The sequence below is a fragment of the Carcharodon carcharias genome, chromosome 2, assembly GCF_017639515.1.
Source record: "Carcharodon carcharias isolate sCarCar2 chromosome 2, sCarCar2.pri, whole genome shotgun sequence".
Lineage (NCBI taxonomy): Eukaryota > Metazoa > Chordata > Chondrichthyes > Lamniformes > Lamnidae > Carcharodon > Carcharodon carcharias.
In genome coordinates this window covers 76,855,844-76,870,113 of record NC_054468.1, presented here as the reverse complement: position 1 = coordinate 76,870,113, position 14,270 = coordinate 76,855,844, and the positions used below count along the sequence as shown (strand labels likewise).

Sequence of the window (14,270 nt, the reverse complement as noted above, 5' to 3'; positions counted from 1 at the left end):
CCAGTGGACCAAATTGAAGGAGATGCAAGTGAAGTGCTGCTTCACCTGAAAGGAGTGTTTGAGCCCTTGGACGATGAGGAGGGAGGAGGTAAACAGGCAGGTGTTGCACCTTCTGCGATTGCATGGGAAGGTGCTGTGGGAAGGGGATGAGGTGTTGGGAGTGATGGTAGAGTGGACCAGGGTGTCACAGAGGGAACGGCTGAGGGAGACCAGCATGCTGGAGTTGGCGGAAATAGCAGAGGATGATCCTTTCAATGTGGAGGCGGGTGGGTGAAAAGTGAGGAAAAGGGGGACCCTATCATAGTTCTGGGAGGGAGAGAGGGGAAGCGGTGAGGGCAGAGGTGTGGGGGATGGATCGGACACAGTTGAGTGCCCTGGCAACCACACAGTGGGGGTGGGTGTGGGGAACCTCGGTTAAGGAAGGAGGAAGACATGTCAGAAGCGCCGTTTTGGAAGGTGGCATCGTCAGAGCAGATGCACCGGAGACAAAAGAACTGAGGAAATGAGATGGAATTGATAAGACAAAGGATATGTCATGGGGCAAATGATGTTTGTTGTGGGTGCTGGGAGGAGCCTATCCTTGTTTACCCAGCTCTTAAGGACATCTATGTAACAAGTGTTCAAAAACTCAGCCAACGTCAATTATTTTGTTGGCAGTTTGTTTGAGCTTTCTTATGATGGTGTAAACCAGATTTTAATAAAACTCTTTTTGTGTTTGTGTTTTTAACATTTAATTCCCAAGGAGGTTTTAATTATATTTATTACAAACTAGAAAAAAATCTCTGCGATACCGTTTGTGCATACATTAGATTAACACACTTTTATTTCAAATTGTAAAGATAGTTGGGTAACATGTGAGAACATGCCATTGGACTGAGCATTCATTTGCTTCTGGTTGCTCCTAATACCTGTAATGTTAATACAAGACCAGCATTCCTTGCAAAAGTAAGGATGCCGTCTTCTGCAATTGAGAACATTTGGTTTCTTGGTACTTCACATTTTTTATAGTGCAGTTTCACTACAAAAAATCCTTTTTACTGTGTCCATGTTTTTTCTTTTTTGAATTCTCCCATTTTACTTGGGGTCACCACAATACGAGTTGATCATCCTTCTCCATCTCCTTGTGTCAGTCACCTATTCCTCTTCCGATCCTGCTGCTTATAAACCTCTCGCCACCGCATCATTCCATCTGGTCTTAGGCCTTCCTGTTCTTCCTAGCAGTCCCATCTCCATCACTTCCCCTCACCACATGTCCTCTTTCGCACTTGCCATACCTTTTATATCTCTTCTTAGTTGCTTTCTTTGATGCTCCCATAATCTTCACTAACTGGCTGATGTACTGGTTACTGATCTTGTCCTTTCTCGTTACTCCACACATCCATCTCAGCCGCCACATCTCAGTTGTATTCAGTTGTTTTTCCTCTCTCCCTGATGTTGCCTCGGTTTCTGCACTATATAACAAAGCCAGTCTCACAACTCTCTTGTATATTCTTCCTTTCAGTTTCTGTGTTCATATTGGCATGTAATAAATACAAGGGAATAGAAGTACGCCATTTTGCCACCCAAGCTGTTCCACCATTCTCTTAATATCCCTTTGGTTAATAACGCTCTATCAATCTCAATTGTAAAATTAACATTGATCTAACATCAGATTCAATTTGAAGAGGGGAGTTCCAAGCTTCTAATACACTCTGTGTGAAGGAGTATTTACTAATTTCACTCCTGTAGGTCTGCTTCTAATATTTCGACTATCTTCCCTGCTCCTGGGCTCTTCAACTCGTCGAAATAGTTTCTCTTGACCTACCCTTCCGTTCCTCATAATATCTTGAAAAGTTTGATCAAATTGCCCCTTAATCATTTAAATTCCGGGGAATACAACCCTAGTTTATGTAATCTCTCCTTTTGTAATTGAACATTTGGAGCCCAGTTAATATTCTGGTATATATGCTTCACTCCCTCCAAGGCTAATATATCCTTCCTGAGCAGTGATGTCAAGAATTGCTCAATGCTCCAGATGTGACCTAACCAAGGCTTCGTATACATGAAGCATGATTTCTACCCCTTTGTACTCTAGTCTTCCAGATATATTGGCGAGCATCCCATTAGCCTCTCTGATTATTTTCTGTACCTATTGACGTTTTAATCATCCATGTACCAGGATCTCTAAGTCTCCTTGAACCCCCACTGTTTTTAGCTTTTCACCATTTAGGAAGTACCCTGCTTAACCTCTTTTAGGTCCAAACTAATCTCACGTTTAAATCCATTTGCCACAGTTTTGTTCATTGAAGTTAGCAGCTCAGATTGCCTGAAATAAACACAGTATTACAATTACAAACATCAAGAATAACAGTACATTAAGTATATTAAAACTAAATTGTTAAATTAAATTCCAAAATCAATGTAATTCCATGCTTGCCTTTTTCATAAGATTGGCTATACACTTTCTATTTCAAAACCCTTTTTACTTTTAATTTTTAACTTCAAAATGATTTCCATACATTTAGATTTCCATACATTTAGATGAGTCTCTGTTGCTTTGAGGTAGGATCAACTTTGTTTTAATAAGATGTTTAATGGCTGTAAAAATTAAACTGTAGTTTGCTAGCCAATGAAAACCTACATCTGAAGGATATAACCATGCTAAAAAATTACTTAAATCCTTAGACAAGTATGCCTTGTGTACGTATGCGGTACTTGGAGAGTTAAACAGTTCAGTTTGTGCACAGCTTTAGAGCTCTGCCTCCTTAAGCCTGTGGGGAGGCAGTGGTATAGTGATGTTGTCACTGGACAAGGAATTGAGAGACCCAGAGTAAAGCTTGGGGAGTCCTAGGATCAAATCCCACCATGGTGAAACTCAAATTCAATAAAAATCTGGTTGACCATAAAAACCCATCTGGTCCACTAATGCCCCTTAGGAAAGGAAATTTGCTGTCCTTACCTGGCCTCACCTACATGTGACTCCAGGCCCACAGCAATGTGGTTGACTTTCAAACTGCTAAAAGGAATGAAACAGGACAGACCAGCCGGCATCGACCTAGGCACACAAAACGACAATGGCAAACGCTGCTCTGTTGACCCTGCAAAGTCCTCCTTACTAACATCTGGGAGCTAGTGCCAAAATTGGGAGAGCTGTCTCTCAGACTAGTCATGTAACAAACATAAAAACAGAAAATGCTGGAAAAGCTCAGCAGGTCTGGCATCTGTGGAGAGGGAAACGAGTTAACATTTTGAGTCCATATGACTCTTCTTCAGAGCTGAAGAAGCAACAGACAGCTTGACATAGTTATACTCACAGAATCATACCTTACAGATAATGTCCTAGATACCACTATCACCATCCCTGGGTATGTGCTGTCCCATCGGCAGGATGGACCCAGCAGAGGTGGCGGCACAGTGATATATAGTCGGGAGCATGTTGTCCTGGGAGTCCTCACGGCATCGGGTCAAACATGGGCAAGGAAACCGCCTGCTGATTACCATGTACCACCACTCCCACCCACAACTTGTCAGTTGATGGCTCAGAACCCTTCCATGTTGCACACCACATGGAGAAAGCACCGAGGGCGCAAGAACACAGAATGTACTCTGGATGGGGGACTTCAATGTCCATGACCAAGTGTGGCTTGGGAGCACTGCTTCTGACTGAGCTAACCAAGCCCAAAAGGACATAGCTGCTAGACTGAGTCTGCGGCAAGTGTGAGGGAACCAGCAAGAGGGAAAAACATACATGACTTCATCCTCTCAAACCTGCCTGCCACAGATGAAACTGTCTGTGACAGTATCGGTAGGAGTCCTGCCTTCACGTTGATGATGCCCTCCATCGTGTTGTGTGGCACTACTACCGTGCTAAATGGGATTGATTTCAAACAGATCTAGCAACTCGATTGGGCAACATTGAGGTGCTGTGGGCCATCTGCAGCAGCAGAATTGTACTCATCTGTAACCTCATGGCATGGCATTTCTCCCACTCAACCTTACCACCAAGCCAGAGGATCAATACTAGTTCAATGAAGAGTGCAGGAGGGCATGCCAGGAACAGCACCAGGCGTACCTAAAAATGAGGTGTCAATCTGGTGAAGCTGCAACACAGGACTACTTGTATGCCAACAAGCATAAGAAGATGTGATAGCAATTCCACAACCAACAGATCAGATCGAAGCTCTGTAGATCTGCCTCATCCAATTGTGAATGGTGATGGACAATTAAACAACTCATTGGAGGAAGAGGCTGCACAAATATCTCCATCATCAATGATGGTGGAGCCCAGCGTATCAATGCAAAAGATAAGGCTGAAGCATTTGCAACAATCTTGAGCCAGAAGTGCCAAATAGATGATCCATCTTGGCCTCCTCCAGAGGTCCCCAGTGTCACACATGTCAGTCTTCAGCCAATTCGATTCACTCCACGTGATATGAAGAAACGGCTGAAGGCAGGGGATACTGCAAAGACTATGGGCCCTGACAATATCCTGGAAATAGTACCGAAGACTTGTGCTCCAGAACAGGCCGTGTCCCTAGCCAAGCTTTTACAGTACAACTACAACACTGGTATCTATCCGGCAATGTGGAAAATTGCTCAGATATGTCTTGTACACACAAAGCAGGACAAATCCAAGCCAGCCAATTATCACCCCATCAGTTTACTGTCGATCATCGGTAAAGTGATGGAAGGGGTCATCAACAGTGCTATAAAGTGGCACATGGTTATCAATAAACTGCTAACTAATGCTCAGTTTGGATTCTGCTGGGGCCACTCAGCTCCTGACCTCATTACAGCCTTGGTTCAAACATAAACAAAAGAGCTGAACTCCCGAGATGGATGAAGTTACTGCCCCTGACATCAAGGCAGCATTTGACCGAAATTGGGAGAGCTGACTCAAGCCTAGTCAGGCAACAGCCTGACATAGTCATCCTCACGGAATCATAACTGACAGATAATGTCTCAGACTCCATCATCACCATCCCTGGGCATGTCCTGTAGCACCAACAGGACAGACCCAGCAGAGGTGATGGCACAGTGGTATACAGTTGGGAGTCCTCAACATCAACTACGGACCCCATGAAGTCTCATGGCATCAGGGCAGACATGGGCAAGGAAACCTGCTGATTACCAGGTACTGCCCTCCCTCAGCTAATGAATCAGTGCTCCTCCATGTTGAACGTCACTTGGAGGAAGCACTGAAGGTGGCAAGGGTGCAGAATGTACTCTGGGTGGGGGACTTCAATGTCCATCACCAAAAGTGGCTCAGTAGCACCAACACTGGCTGAGTCCTAAAGGACATAGCTGTAGACTGGGTCTACGGCAGGTGGTGAGGGAACCAGCAAGAGGGAAAAACATACTTGACCTTATCCTCACCAACTTGCCTGCCACAGATGCATCTGCCCATGACAGTATCGGTAGGAGTGACCACCGCACAGTCATTGTGGAGATGAAGTCCTGCCTTCGCATTGAGGATATCCTCCATCGCGTTGTGTAGCACCACCACCATGCTAAATGGGATAGATTTCGAACAGATCTAGCAACTCAAGACTGGGCATCCGTGAGGCACTGTGGGCCTTCCGCAGCAGCAGAATTGTACTCGGAACACAATCTAACCCGACATATACCCCACTCTACTATTACCATCAAGCCAGGGGATCAACCCTAGTTCAATGAACACAGGACTACTTGCGTGCCAAACAGCACAAGCAGCAAGTGATAGACAGAGCTAAGGTATACCACAACTGGATCAGACCGAAGCTCTGCAGTCCTGCCATATCCTTTCGTGAATGGTGGTGGACAATTAAACAACTAACTGGAGGAAGAGGCTCCACAAATATCCCCATCCTCAATGGTGGAGCAGCCCAGCACAGCAGTGCATTCGTAACAATCTTCAGCCGGAAGTGCGGAGTGGATGATCCATCTCTGCTTCCTCCAGAGGTCCCCAGCATCACAGATGCCAGTCTTCAGCCAATTTGATTCACTCCACATGATATCAAGAAACGGCTGAAGGCACTGGATATTGCATAGGCTGTGGGCCCTGACAGTATTCCGGCAATAGTACTGTAGACTTGTGCTGCAGAACTTGCCGCGCCCCTAGCCAAGCTGTTCCAGTACAGCTATAACACTGGCATCTACCCAGCTATGTGGGAAATTGCCCAGTTATGTCCTGTACACAAAAAGCAGGACAAATACAACTCGGCCAATTACCACCCCATCAGACTACGCTCGATCATCGGTAAAGTAATGGAAGGGATCATCGACAGTGCTATCAAGTGGCACTTGCTTAGCAATAATCTGCTCACTGATGTCCAGTTTGGGTTCTGCCAGGGCCACTCAACTCCTGACCTCACTACAGCCTTGGTTCAAACATGGACTGAAAAGCTGAACTCCCAAGGTGAGATGATAGTGTCTGCCCTTGATATCAAGGCAGCATTTGACTGAGCGTGACATCAAGAAGCCCTAGCAAAACCGGAGTCAATGGAGGAAATCGGGGAAAACTCCGCTGGTTGGAGTCATACCAAACACAAAGGAAGATGGTTGTGGTTGTTGGAGGTCAGTCATCTCAGCTTCAGGACATCACTGCAGAAGTTCCTCAGGGTTGTGTCCTGGGCCCAACCATATTCAGCTGCTTCATCAATGACCTTGCTTCCATCATAAGGCCAGAAGTGGGGATGTTCGCTCATGATTGCACAATGTTCAGCACCATCGCAACTCCTCAGATACTGAAGCAGTCCATGTCCAAATGCAGCAAGACCTGGACAGTATCCAGGCTTGGGGTGATAAGTGTCAACTAACATTCACACCACACAACTGTCAGGCAATGACCATCTCCAACAAGAGAAAATCCAGCCATCGCCCCTTGATGTTCAATGGCATTACCATCACTGAATTCCCCACTATCAACATCCTGGGGGGTTACCATTGACCAGAAACTGAGCTGGACTAGCCATATAAATACTGTGGTTACACGAGCAGGTCAGAGTTTAGGAATCGTGCGTCTAGTACTCACCTCCTGACTCCCAAAGCCTGTCCACCATCTACAAGGCACAAGTCAGGAGTGTGATGGAATACTCCCCACTTGCCTGGATGAGTGCAGCTCCCACAACACTGAAGAAGCTGGACACCGTCCAGGACAAAGCAGCCCGCTTGATTGGCACCACATCCACAAACATTCACTCCCTCCACCATTGATGTATGGTAGCAGCACTGTGCACCATCTACCAGATGCACTGCAGAAATTCACCAAGGCTCCTTAAACAGCACCTTTCAAACCCACGATTGCTACCACCTTGAAGGACAAGGGCAGCAAGTAGATGGGAACATCACCACCTGGAGGTTCCCCTCCAAGTAACTCATCATCCTGACTTGGAAATATATCACCGTTCCTTCACTGTTGCTGGGTCAACATCCTGAAACTCTCTCACAGCACTGAGGGTGTACCTACACCACATGGACTGCAGCAGTTCAAGAAGGCAGTTCAACACCATCTCAAGGGCAACAAGGGATAGGCAATAAAAATGCTGGCCCAGCCAGAGAAGCCCACATCCCGTGAACGAATTAAAAAAAAAGTCAAAGATAAATGAAGTTTCTGATAAAAAATGGGGAAAACACATACAACAGTTTAAGTGGATAAGTTTGAAGAGGGAATTAGATTTTTTCTGAAGAGAGAGAGTTTCGTGGATCTGATTGCTTGGGTAAATGGCATTTAAATCAGTGAAAGAATGGATAGATTTAATGGATTTACTGGCCTTTTCCTGTTTGATTGGTTGCACCTAATGACCTTGCTCTGTTTGCTTCATAAACACACAGTAATAGAAGCAAATAAAATGACTAGCAATGGTGTGTGAATACAATGGGTTTATAAATGAGCAGTGTAAGACCATTTGATATAAGTTCCAGTCGTTCATGTGTTCCTTGGTGTTATGATTCCAGCTGAGGTTTCCCCCGGATAAGCCTGATCCCAGAGTGGAACCCAGCTTGATAGATCCTAACTTTTATTTGTTTGTTTAGATACATGGAGAATAACTACTCAACAGAGTCACAGGAGTCAGCTGATGAACTTTTAACAAAAGAATAAAACATTTGTTAGACAAAAAAAGATGAACTATGTTACAATACTCCTTCACCCACAACTATACCTTTACAGCTATATACAGATTTGTAAGGATAAGACAAGTTACAAAAGCTATCTTATATGCTAATGTCCACAGTAAGTACACAGTCCATGTACCAATAAGCACCCTGTGGTCAGACATACCACACTCTGAAACCAAGTGAAAGATGCTACCTCAACCAGATGCTATGGATCTCTCCGCAGCTCTCTCCAGAGGCTTGTCACACCGTGAGCCAACCAGTCTCACTGAACTCCGTTTTTCACAAGGGTTTCCAATTTTCACTCTCCAAGATCTTGCCTTGGAATCGTCTCCCAAACCGACTCTTTCTCACTATCTCAGTCAACAACAGTACCACTGCTTCATGTGCTCATTGAAAAGAGTTACAGACCTTCAGCCATCCCTTTGGACCTTCTTTCTACTTGCAAGCTGTTCTCACTTTTAAATCTGCTTTTTGCAGCTTTTGTCTCTTTAAATCTGAAGCTTAGAGCCTTTCTGTCTGCCCCTCACTCTTAATTTCACTTAACAGGACCTTTTCCAGGTTCCTGTCCATCCTTTGGCTAGACGGTCTGCTTGGGACTGGCTATCTGCCCCTCTGGCTCCATTCTCTCTCCGGCAGCTACTTTCAACCAACTTCAGCTTGGAACTGGCTTTGCTGCAACCTCTCTGGGGATTTGACTTCAAACCAAACTTAAAACTGCTGTTTCTTTAGTTTTTCTGTGAGTCTGTGGGAGGGACCTGCCTCACTGGACCCCTGTTGCTAGGCAACAGCCCAATTCTTCTCCCCATGTTTGCTTAACTTAGTTTACGGTTGTATAACTAATTAGAAATGCAAGTTCCTTTTGAAGTAAAACAAACTCAATTTGACCTTTCTTAGCACACATACAGAAATACAAATCAAAGTTAAACTTTAAAGCTAAAGTCATTCCTAACACCTACAAATACCAATATAATTTATTTAAACTGTCTCCATTCCCTAACAATTTTGATAATGTACAATTGAGATTGGACTGTACTGGGACATCACTGGAACTATTCCACAATGCAAGTATCAGTTTGGTTGTCATGTAAAAACAATAAAGAAATCAAGACATCTTGGTGACCTGGGTGCATGACAGTGCACTTAGTGCTGTACTGATGTGTAAGCCCTGTGTTCAGTCTTTATGTTGTGGGCCTGTAATCCCAACCTTTGGACTGAGAAGTGATAGTTCTACGGTTAAGCTAAGGAATTTCACACTGCAAGGTTTGAAATTAGAATTTAAGAAATGAAGATGCCATGGGTAACAAGATGATGGAAGCTGGTATGTTTGGCTGAATACTGCTGCTGCAGCTTTAAATCTTTAATTGCACTATATTATTATAAATAAGGTTTTTGTGGCTTTTCTTCTTTTGGGGGGAAAAAGGGGAGAGGAAGAAAGAGAGAGATACATGATTAAAATGATGAAAGAGTTAGATAATGAAAGTTGCATATATCCAGGCTGTTGACAATGAGTGTAGAAATAGGGCTGGGAATTAAAATTAATACGTTAAGTAGATAATTATTGTGTACTACTTATGTATGAGCTCGTATGTTATATTTATATAACTGTTTTACAAAGCTATATTGCAATCAATTATTTACAATATATATTAATGACTTGGATGAGGGAAATGAAGATGACACAAAAATAGGTGGGAAGGCAAGTGGTGAGGATGACACAGAGTCTACAGAGGGAAATAGACAGGTTAAGTGAATGTGCAAAAATGTGACAGATGGAATGTAATGTGGGAAAATGAGAGGTTATGCATTTTGGCAGGAAGAATAAAGGAGCTGAATATTACTTAAATGGAGAAAGACTGAAGAAAGCTGCAGCACAGAGGGTCCTCGTGTATGAATCCCAAAAAGGTAGCATACAAGTTCAGCAGGTAATAGGAAAGGCAAATGGAATGTTGGCCTTTATTTCAAAGCGAATGGAGTATAAAAATAGGGAAGTCTTGCTAAAACTATACAAGGCACTAGTTAGACCACACCTAGAATACTGTGAACAGTTTTGGTCACCTTACCTAAGGAAAGATGTACTCGTCTTGGATGCAGTCCAGAGAAGTTTCACCAGGTTGATCCCAGGTAGGGAGGGATTTTCTTATGAGGAGAGGTTGAGTAGGTTGGGCCTGTACTCATTGGAGTTTAGAAGAATGAGAGGCGGCCTTATTGAAACATATAAGATTGTTAGGGGGCTTGACAGAATAGATGCTGAGAGGTTGTTGGCCTTGTGGGAGAGTCTAGGACCAGTTGGCATAATCATAGTATGGGGTTGCCCATTTAAGACAGATGAGGAGGAATTTCTTCTCTGAGGGTCGTGAATCTGTGGAATTCTTTACCGCAGAGGCCTGTAACGGCTGCGTCGTTAAGTATATGCAAGGCTGAGATAGACAGATTTTTAATAGTAAGGGAATCAAGGGTTATGAGGAAAAGGCAGGAAAGTGGAGTTGAGGATTATCATTGAATGGCAGAGCAGACTCGAGGGGCTGAATGGTCTGCTTCTGCTCCTACGTCTTATTGTCTTATATGCATGTTACAAAGTCTTATTTTTTATAGTTGCCTCCTTCAGATAGCTAGATAACTTCTTCCGTGTTTGCCATGCACAATCCCACTGGAAGCATTGCACCCATTCAAGCTGCAATTTATAACTCAACTTCATGTCACATAGATTTTAATATAGTTTCTCACCCTGCTAACAAAACTCATCTTCAACAAACATGATCTTTTACTGAATAGATTGAATGAACTGCAAGATGAACTGGATATTGCTGCATGTGTTCTTGAAACTTAAACATCTGAACAACAATTCCTACAGGATAAGCTGGTTTACAACCAGAGGGAGTAGGGCCAACTGCAGAAAAGCTACAAAATGTTATGTCCTTTGCTGCCTTTGAAGAGGCATGTTGGACATCATGGAGAGTTGACAACACAGAATGAGTTGGGTAGACTGAAACCAGAGGTCTCCAAAATGAGCACCGTCCTGCTTTTGCTTTGCCCTTTCCCTCTACTCACCCACTAACTCTTACGTGAGCATACTCCCACTTCTTATGGTCTTAAATTTGTATCTTCGATGTGAAGAACCTGAGTGTTTACCATTGCCCCACTGTCCCACATCATGGGTGCACTGATACTTTACACTGTTGGTCTGTTTCTTGCATTGTTTGTAGAAGTGCTCATGGGGAATGGTCTATTAAGTTCTTTCTTGCATCTTTGACTTTACAGGTCCAGTATTATTTATGATTTGGCAAATAGTTTTTAGAAATCTACAGTGTACAAAATGATGCCTGACATATTCACCAGCAACTAGAAGTCTGAGCGTGGTGTTATTCTGACACTTGGCTATTGTTGGTTGCTTCGTTTTACAAAGGAAGTCTCCGAGCTAATCTGATTCTGTTAAATAACATTTTTTAAATTCCTCAAGTTTTTTCCTGTGTTTTAGGTCATGATAATCTTAGTGTACTTAGTTTATCATCTCTTCCTACATTGACTTTGTGTCCTGACATTAATTCTTGCATGTTGAAGTCCTTATCTCCTTTTATGTGTGGTATTGTTGTTCTTGTGTCTTTTGTTTTCTGTTTTGCAAGACACAGCATGTTTCATGCCCACTATCTTGAGCACACAGATCATGGAATGAAATTAAATAGATCCAGATGTATTAGAATTTTGTTTTACACGGTGGTGAAAATTTTCATAATTGTTATTCTAACTTTGTGTCGAGCCTCATTGGATTCAGACCACATTCCACTCCAGTGCATGTTTTATGATCAGGGAACTTTTATATATCTGCAGGCAAATATAACAAATATTTTATCTTTGCAGCTTTGAACTGGTCTTTCTTGAGAGCATTGTATATAGAAAAATTGTTGTGTAATACCAAGGTACGAGCTATAGATTTACCATGGGTCTAATAAACAAAACCATGATTAACAAGTGATGAGGGATTACTTGTTGGCATATTCAAGACAAACCATGTCAGAACTCTTCAAGGCATTGTAGCCACATTCTGTAGAAGTGGAGGTATTGGAGCTGTTGTGTGAAAGTATTTGTAAGAACATCTATCTTCCAAAACTGATCTCCAACTGACATCTGCCTAATTTAACCAGGCTAACAGCCTAGAATACTTTGGTGGTGAATTCTTGAGAATTGTTGACTTGACTGTATCCCAGGTTAATTAACTTAAATGGAAAAACTCAGCAGGTCTGGCAGCATCGGCAGAGAAGAAAAGAGTTGACGTTTCGAGTCCTCATAACCCTTCGACAGAACTAGGTGAATCCCTGGTTCATGAGGACTCAAAACGTCAACTCTTTTCTTCTCCGCCGATGCTGCCAGACCTGCTGAGTTTTTCCAGGTAATTCTGTTTTTGTTTTGGATTTCCAGCATCCGCAGTTTTTTGTTTTTATCTAATTAATTTAAATGATCACTGGTAAAGGACACCCTGCATTTTGTTGTGTGGCTCTACCACACTTAAATGGGATGGACTCAGAACATATCTAGCAATGCAAAACTGGGCAGAATTGTATTCAACCAAAATTTGTAATCTCATGGCCTGGCATCTCCCTCACTCTACCATGACCATCAAGCTAAGGGATCAACCATGGTTCAGTTAGGAGTTTAGGAGAGCATGCCAGGAGCAGCACTAGGCATACCTAAAAATAAGATGCCAACCCAGTGAAACTAAAACACAGGACTAATGTGCATAATAGACAGCGAAAGCAGCATGCTATAGGCAGAGCTAAGTGACCCCACAACCAACAGGTCAGATCAAAGCTCTGCAATCATGCAATCCAGTCGTGAATGGTGGTGGACAATTAAACAACTAACTGGATGAGAAGGCTCTTTAAACATCCCCATCCTCAATGCTAGCAGAACCCTGAACAGCGGTGCAAAAGGCAAGGCTAAAGCATTTTTATAACCATCTTCAGCCAAAAGTGCCGAGCGGATGATCTATCTGTGACTGTGCCCGAGGTCCCTAGCATTACGGATGCCAGTCTTCAGCCAATTTGATTCACTTCACATGATATCAAGAATTGGCTGAAGGCACTGGATACAGCTATGGCTATGGGTCCTGATAACATCCTAGCTGTAGCACTAAAGACTTGTGCTCCAGAACTAGCTGAGCGCCTAGCCAAACTTTTCCAGTATAGCTACAACACTGGCATCTGCTTGACAATGTGAAAATTGCCCAGGTATGTCCCTTCCCCAAAAAGCAGCACAAATCCAATCTGTCTAATTATTGCCCATCCATCTACTCTCAATGATCAGCAAAAGTGTCAGAAGCTGCTGTCGACAGTGCTATCAAACAGTACGCACTTGGCAAAAACCTGATCACCAATGCTCCATTTTGGTTCTGCCGCTTGACTCCTGACCTCATTGGTCCAAACATGGTCAAAAGAACTGAATTTGTGTGGTTAGAGTGACTGCCCTTGACATCAAGACGGGATTTGAATGTGGCATAAAGGAGCCCTAGAAAGTTGAAGTCAGTATCGGGAAGAAAACTCCACTGATTGGAATCATACTTAGCACAAAGGAAGTTGGTTGGTGGGGGCCAATCATTTCATCCTGGATATTGCTGCAGGAGTTTCTAAGGATAGTGTCCTAGGCCCAAACATCTTCAGCTGCTTCGATGATCTTTTCCTGCAACATAAGGTCAGAATTGGCAATGTTCACTGATTATTGCATATTCTTCAAGTATCATTTCCAATTCCTCAGATAGTGAAGCAGTCCGTGTCAACACACAATAAGACCTGGGTAACATTCAGGATTGGGCTGATAAGTAACAAGTGGCATTCTTGCCATACAAGTGGTCGGCAAAGACCAACTCCAACAAGAGAGAATTTAACTATCTCCTCTTGACATTTAATGGCATTACTATCAGTGAATACTCCACTATCCAGGGGATTACCATTAACTGGTCCAGCCATATAAAATTGGTGGCTATAATAGCAGGTCAGAGTCTGAGTGTTTTGTAATTCATCTCCTGACTCCCCAAAGCCTGTCAACCATCTACAAGGCATAAGTCAGGTGTGTGATGGAATACTCTCCACTTGCCTGGGTGACTGGGACGCCTACAATGCTCAAGAAGCTGCACACCATGCAGGACAAAGCAGCCCATTTCATTGGCATGCCAGCCCCCATCTTAAACATTCACTCCCTTCACC

At 43.4% G+C, this 14,270-nt stretch overlaps 1 protein-coding gene and 1 long non-coding RNA gene across 6 annotated transcripts in view; one reads left to right on the top strand and one right to left on the bottom strand.

The window, feature by feature from the left end:
* Positions 1-14,270, top strand: part of pccb (propionyl-CoA carboxylase subunit beta) — an 82,439-nt gene that overhangs the window by 2,038 nt on the left and 66,131 nt on the right. The window lies entirely within an intron of this gene.
* LOC121272781 lies at positions 806-13,738 on the bottom strand. Its single transcript, XR_005941912.1, has 2 exons — positions 13,629-13,738; positions 806-2,305 (listed from the first exon to the last, which is right to left on the bottom strand). It is a non-coding gene; the product is annotated as an uncharacterized LOC121272781 (long non-coding RNA).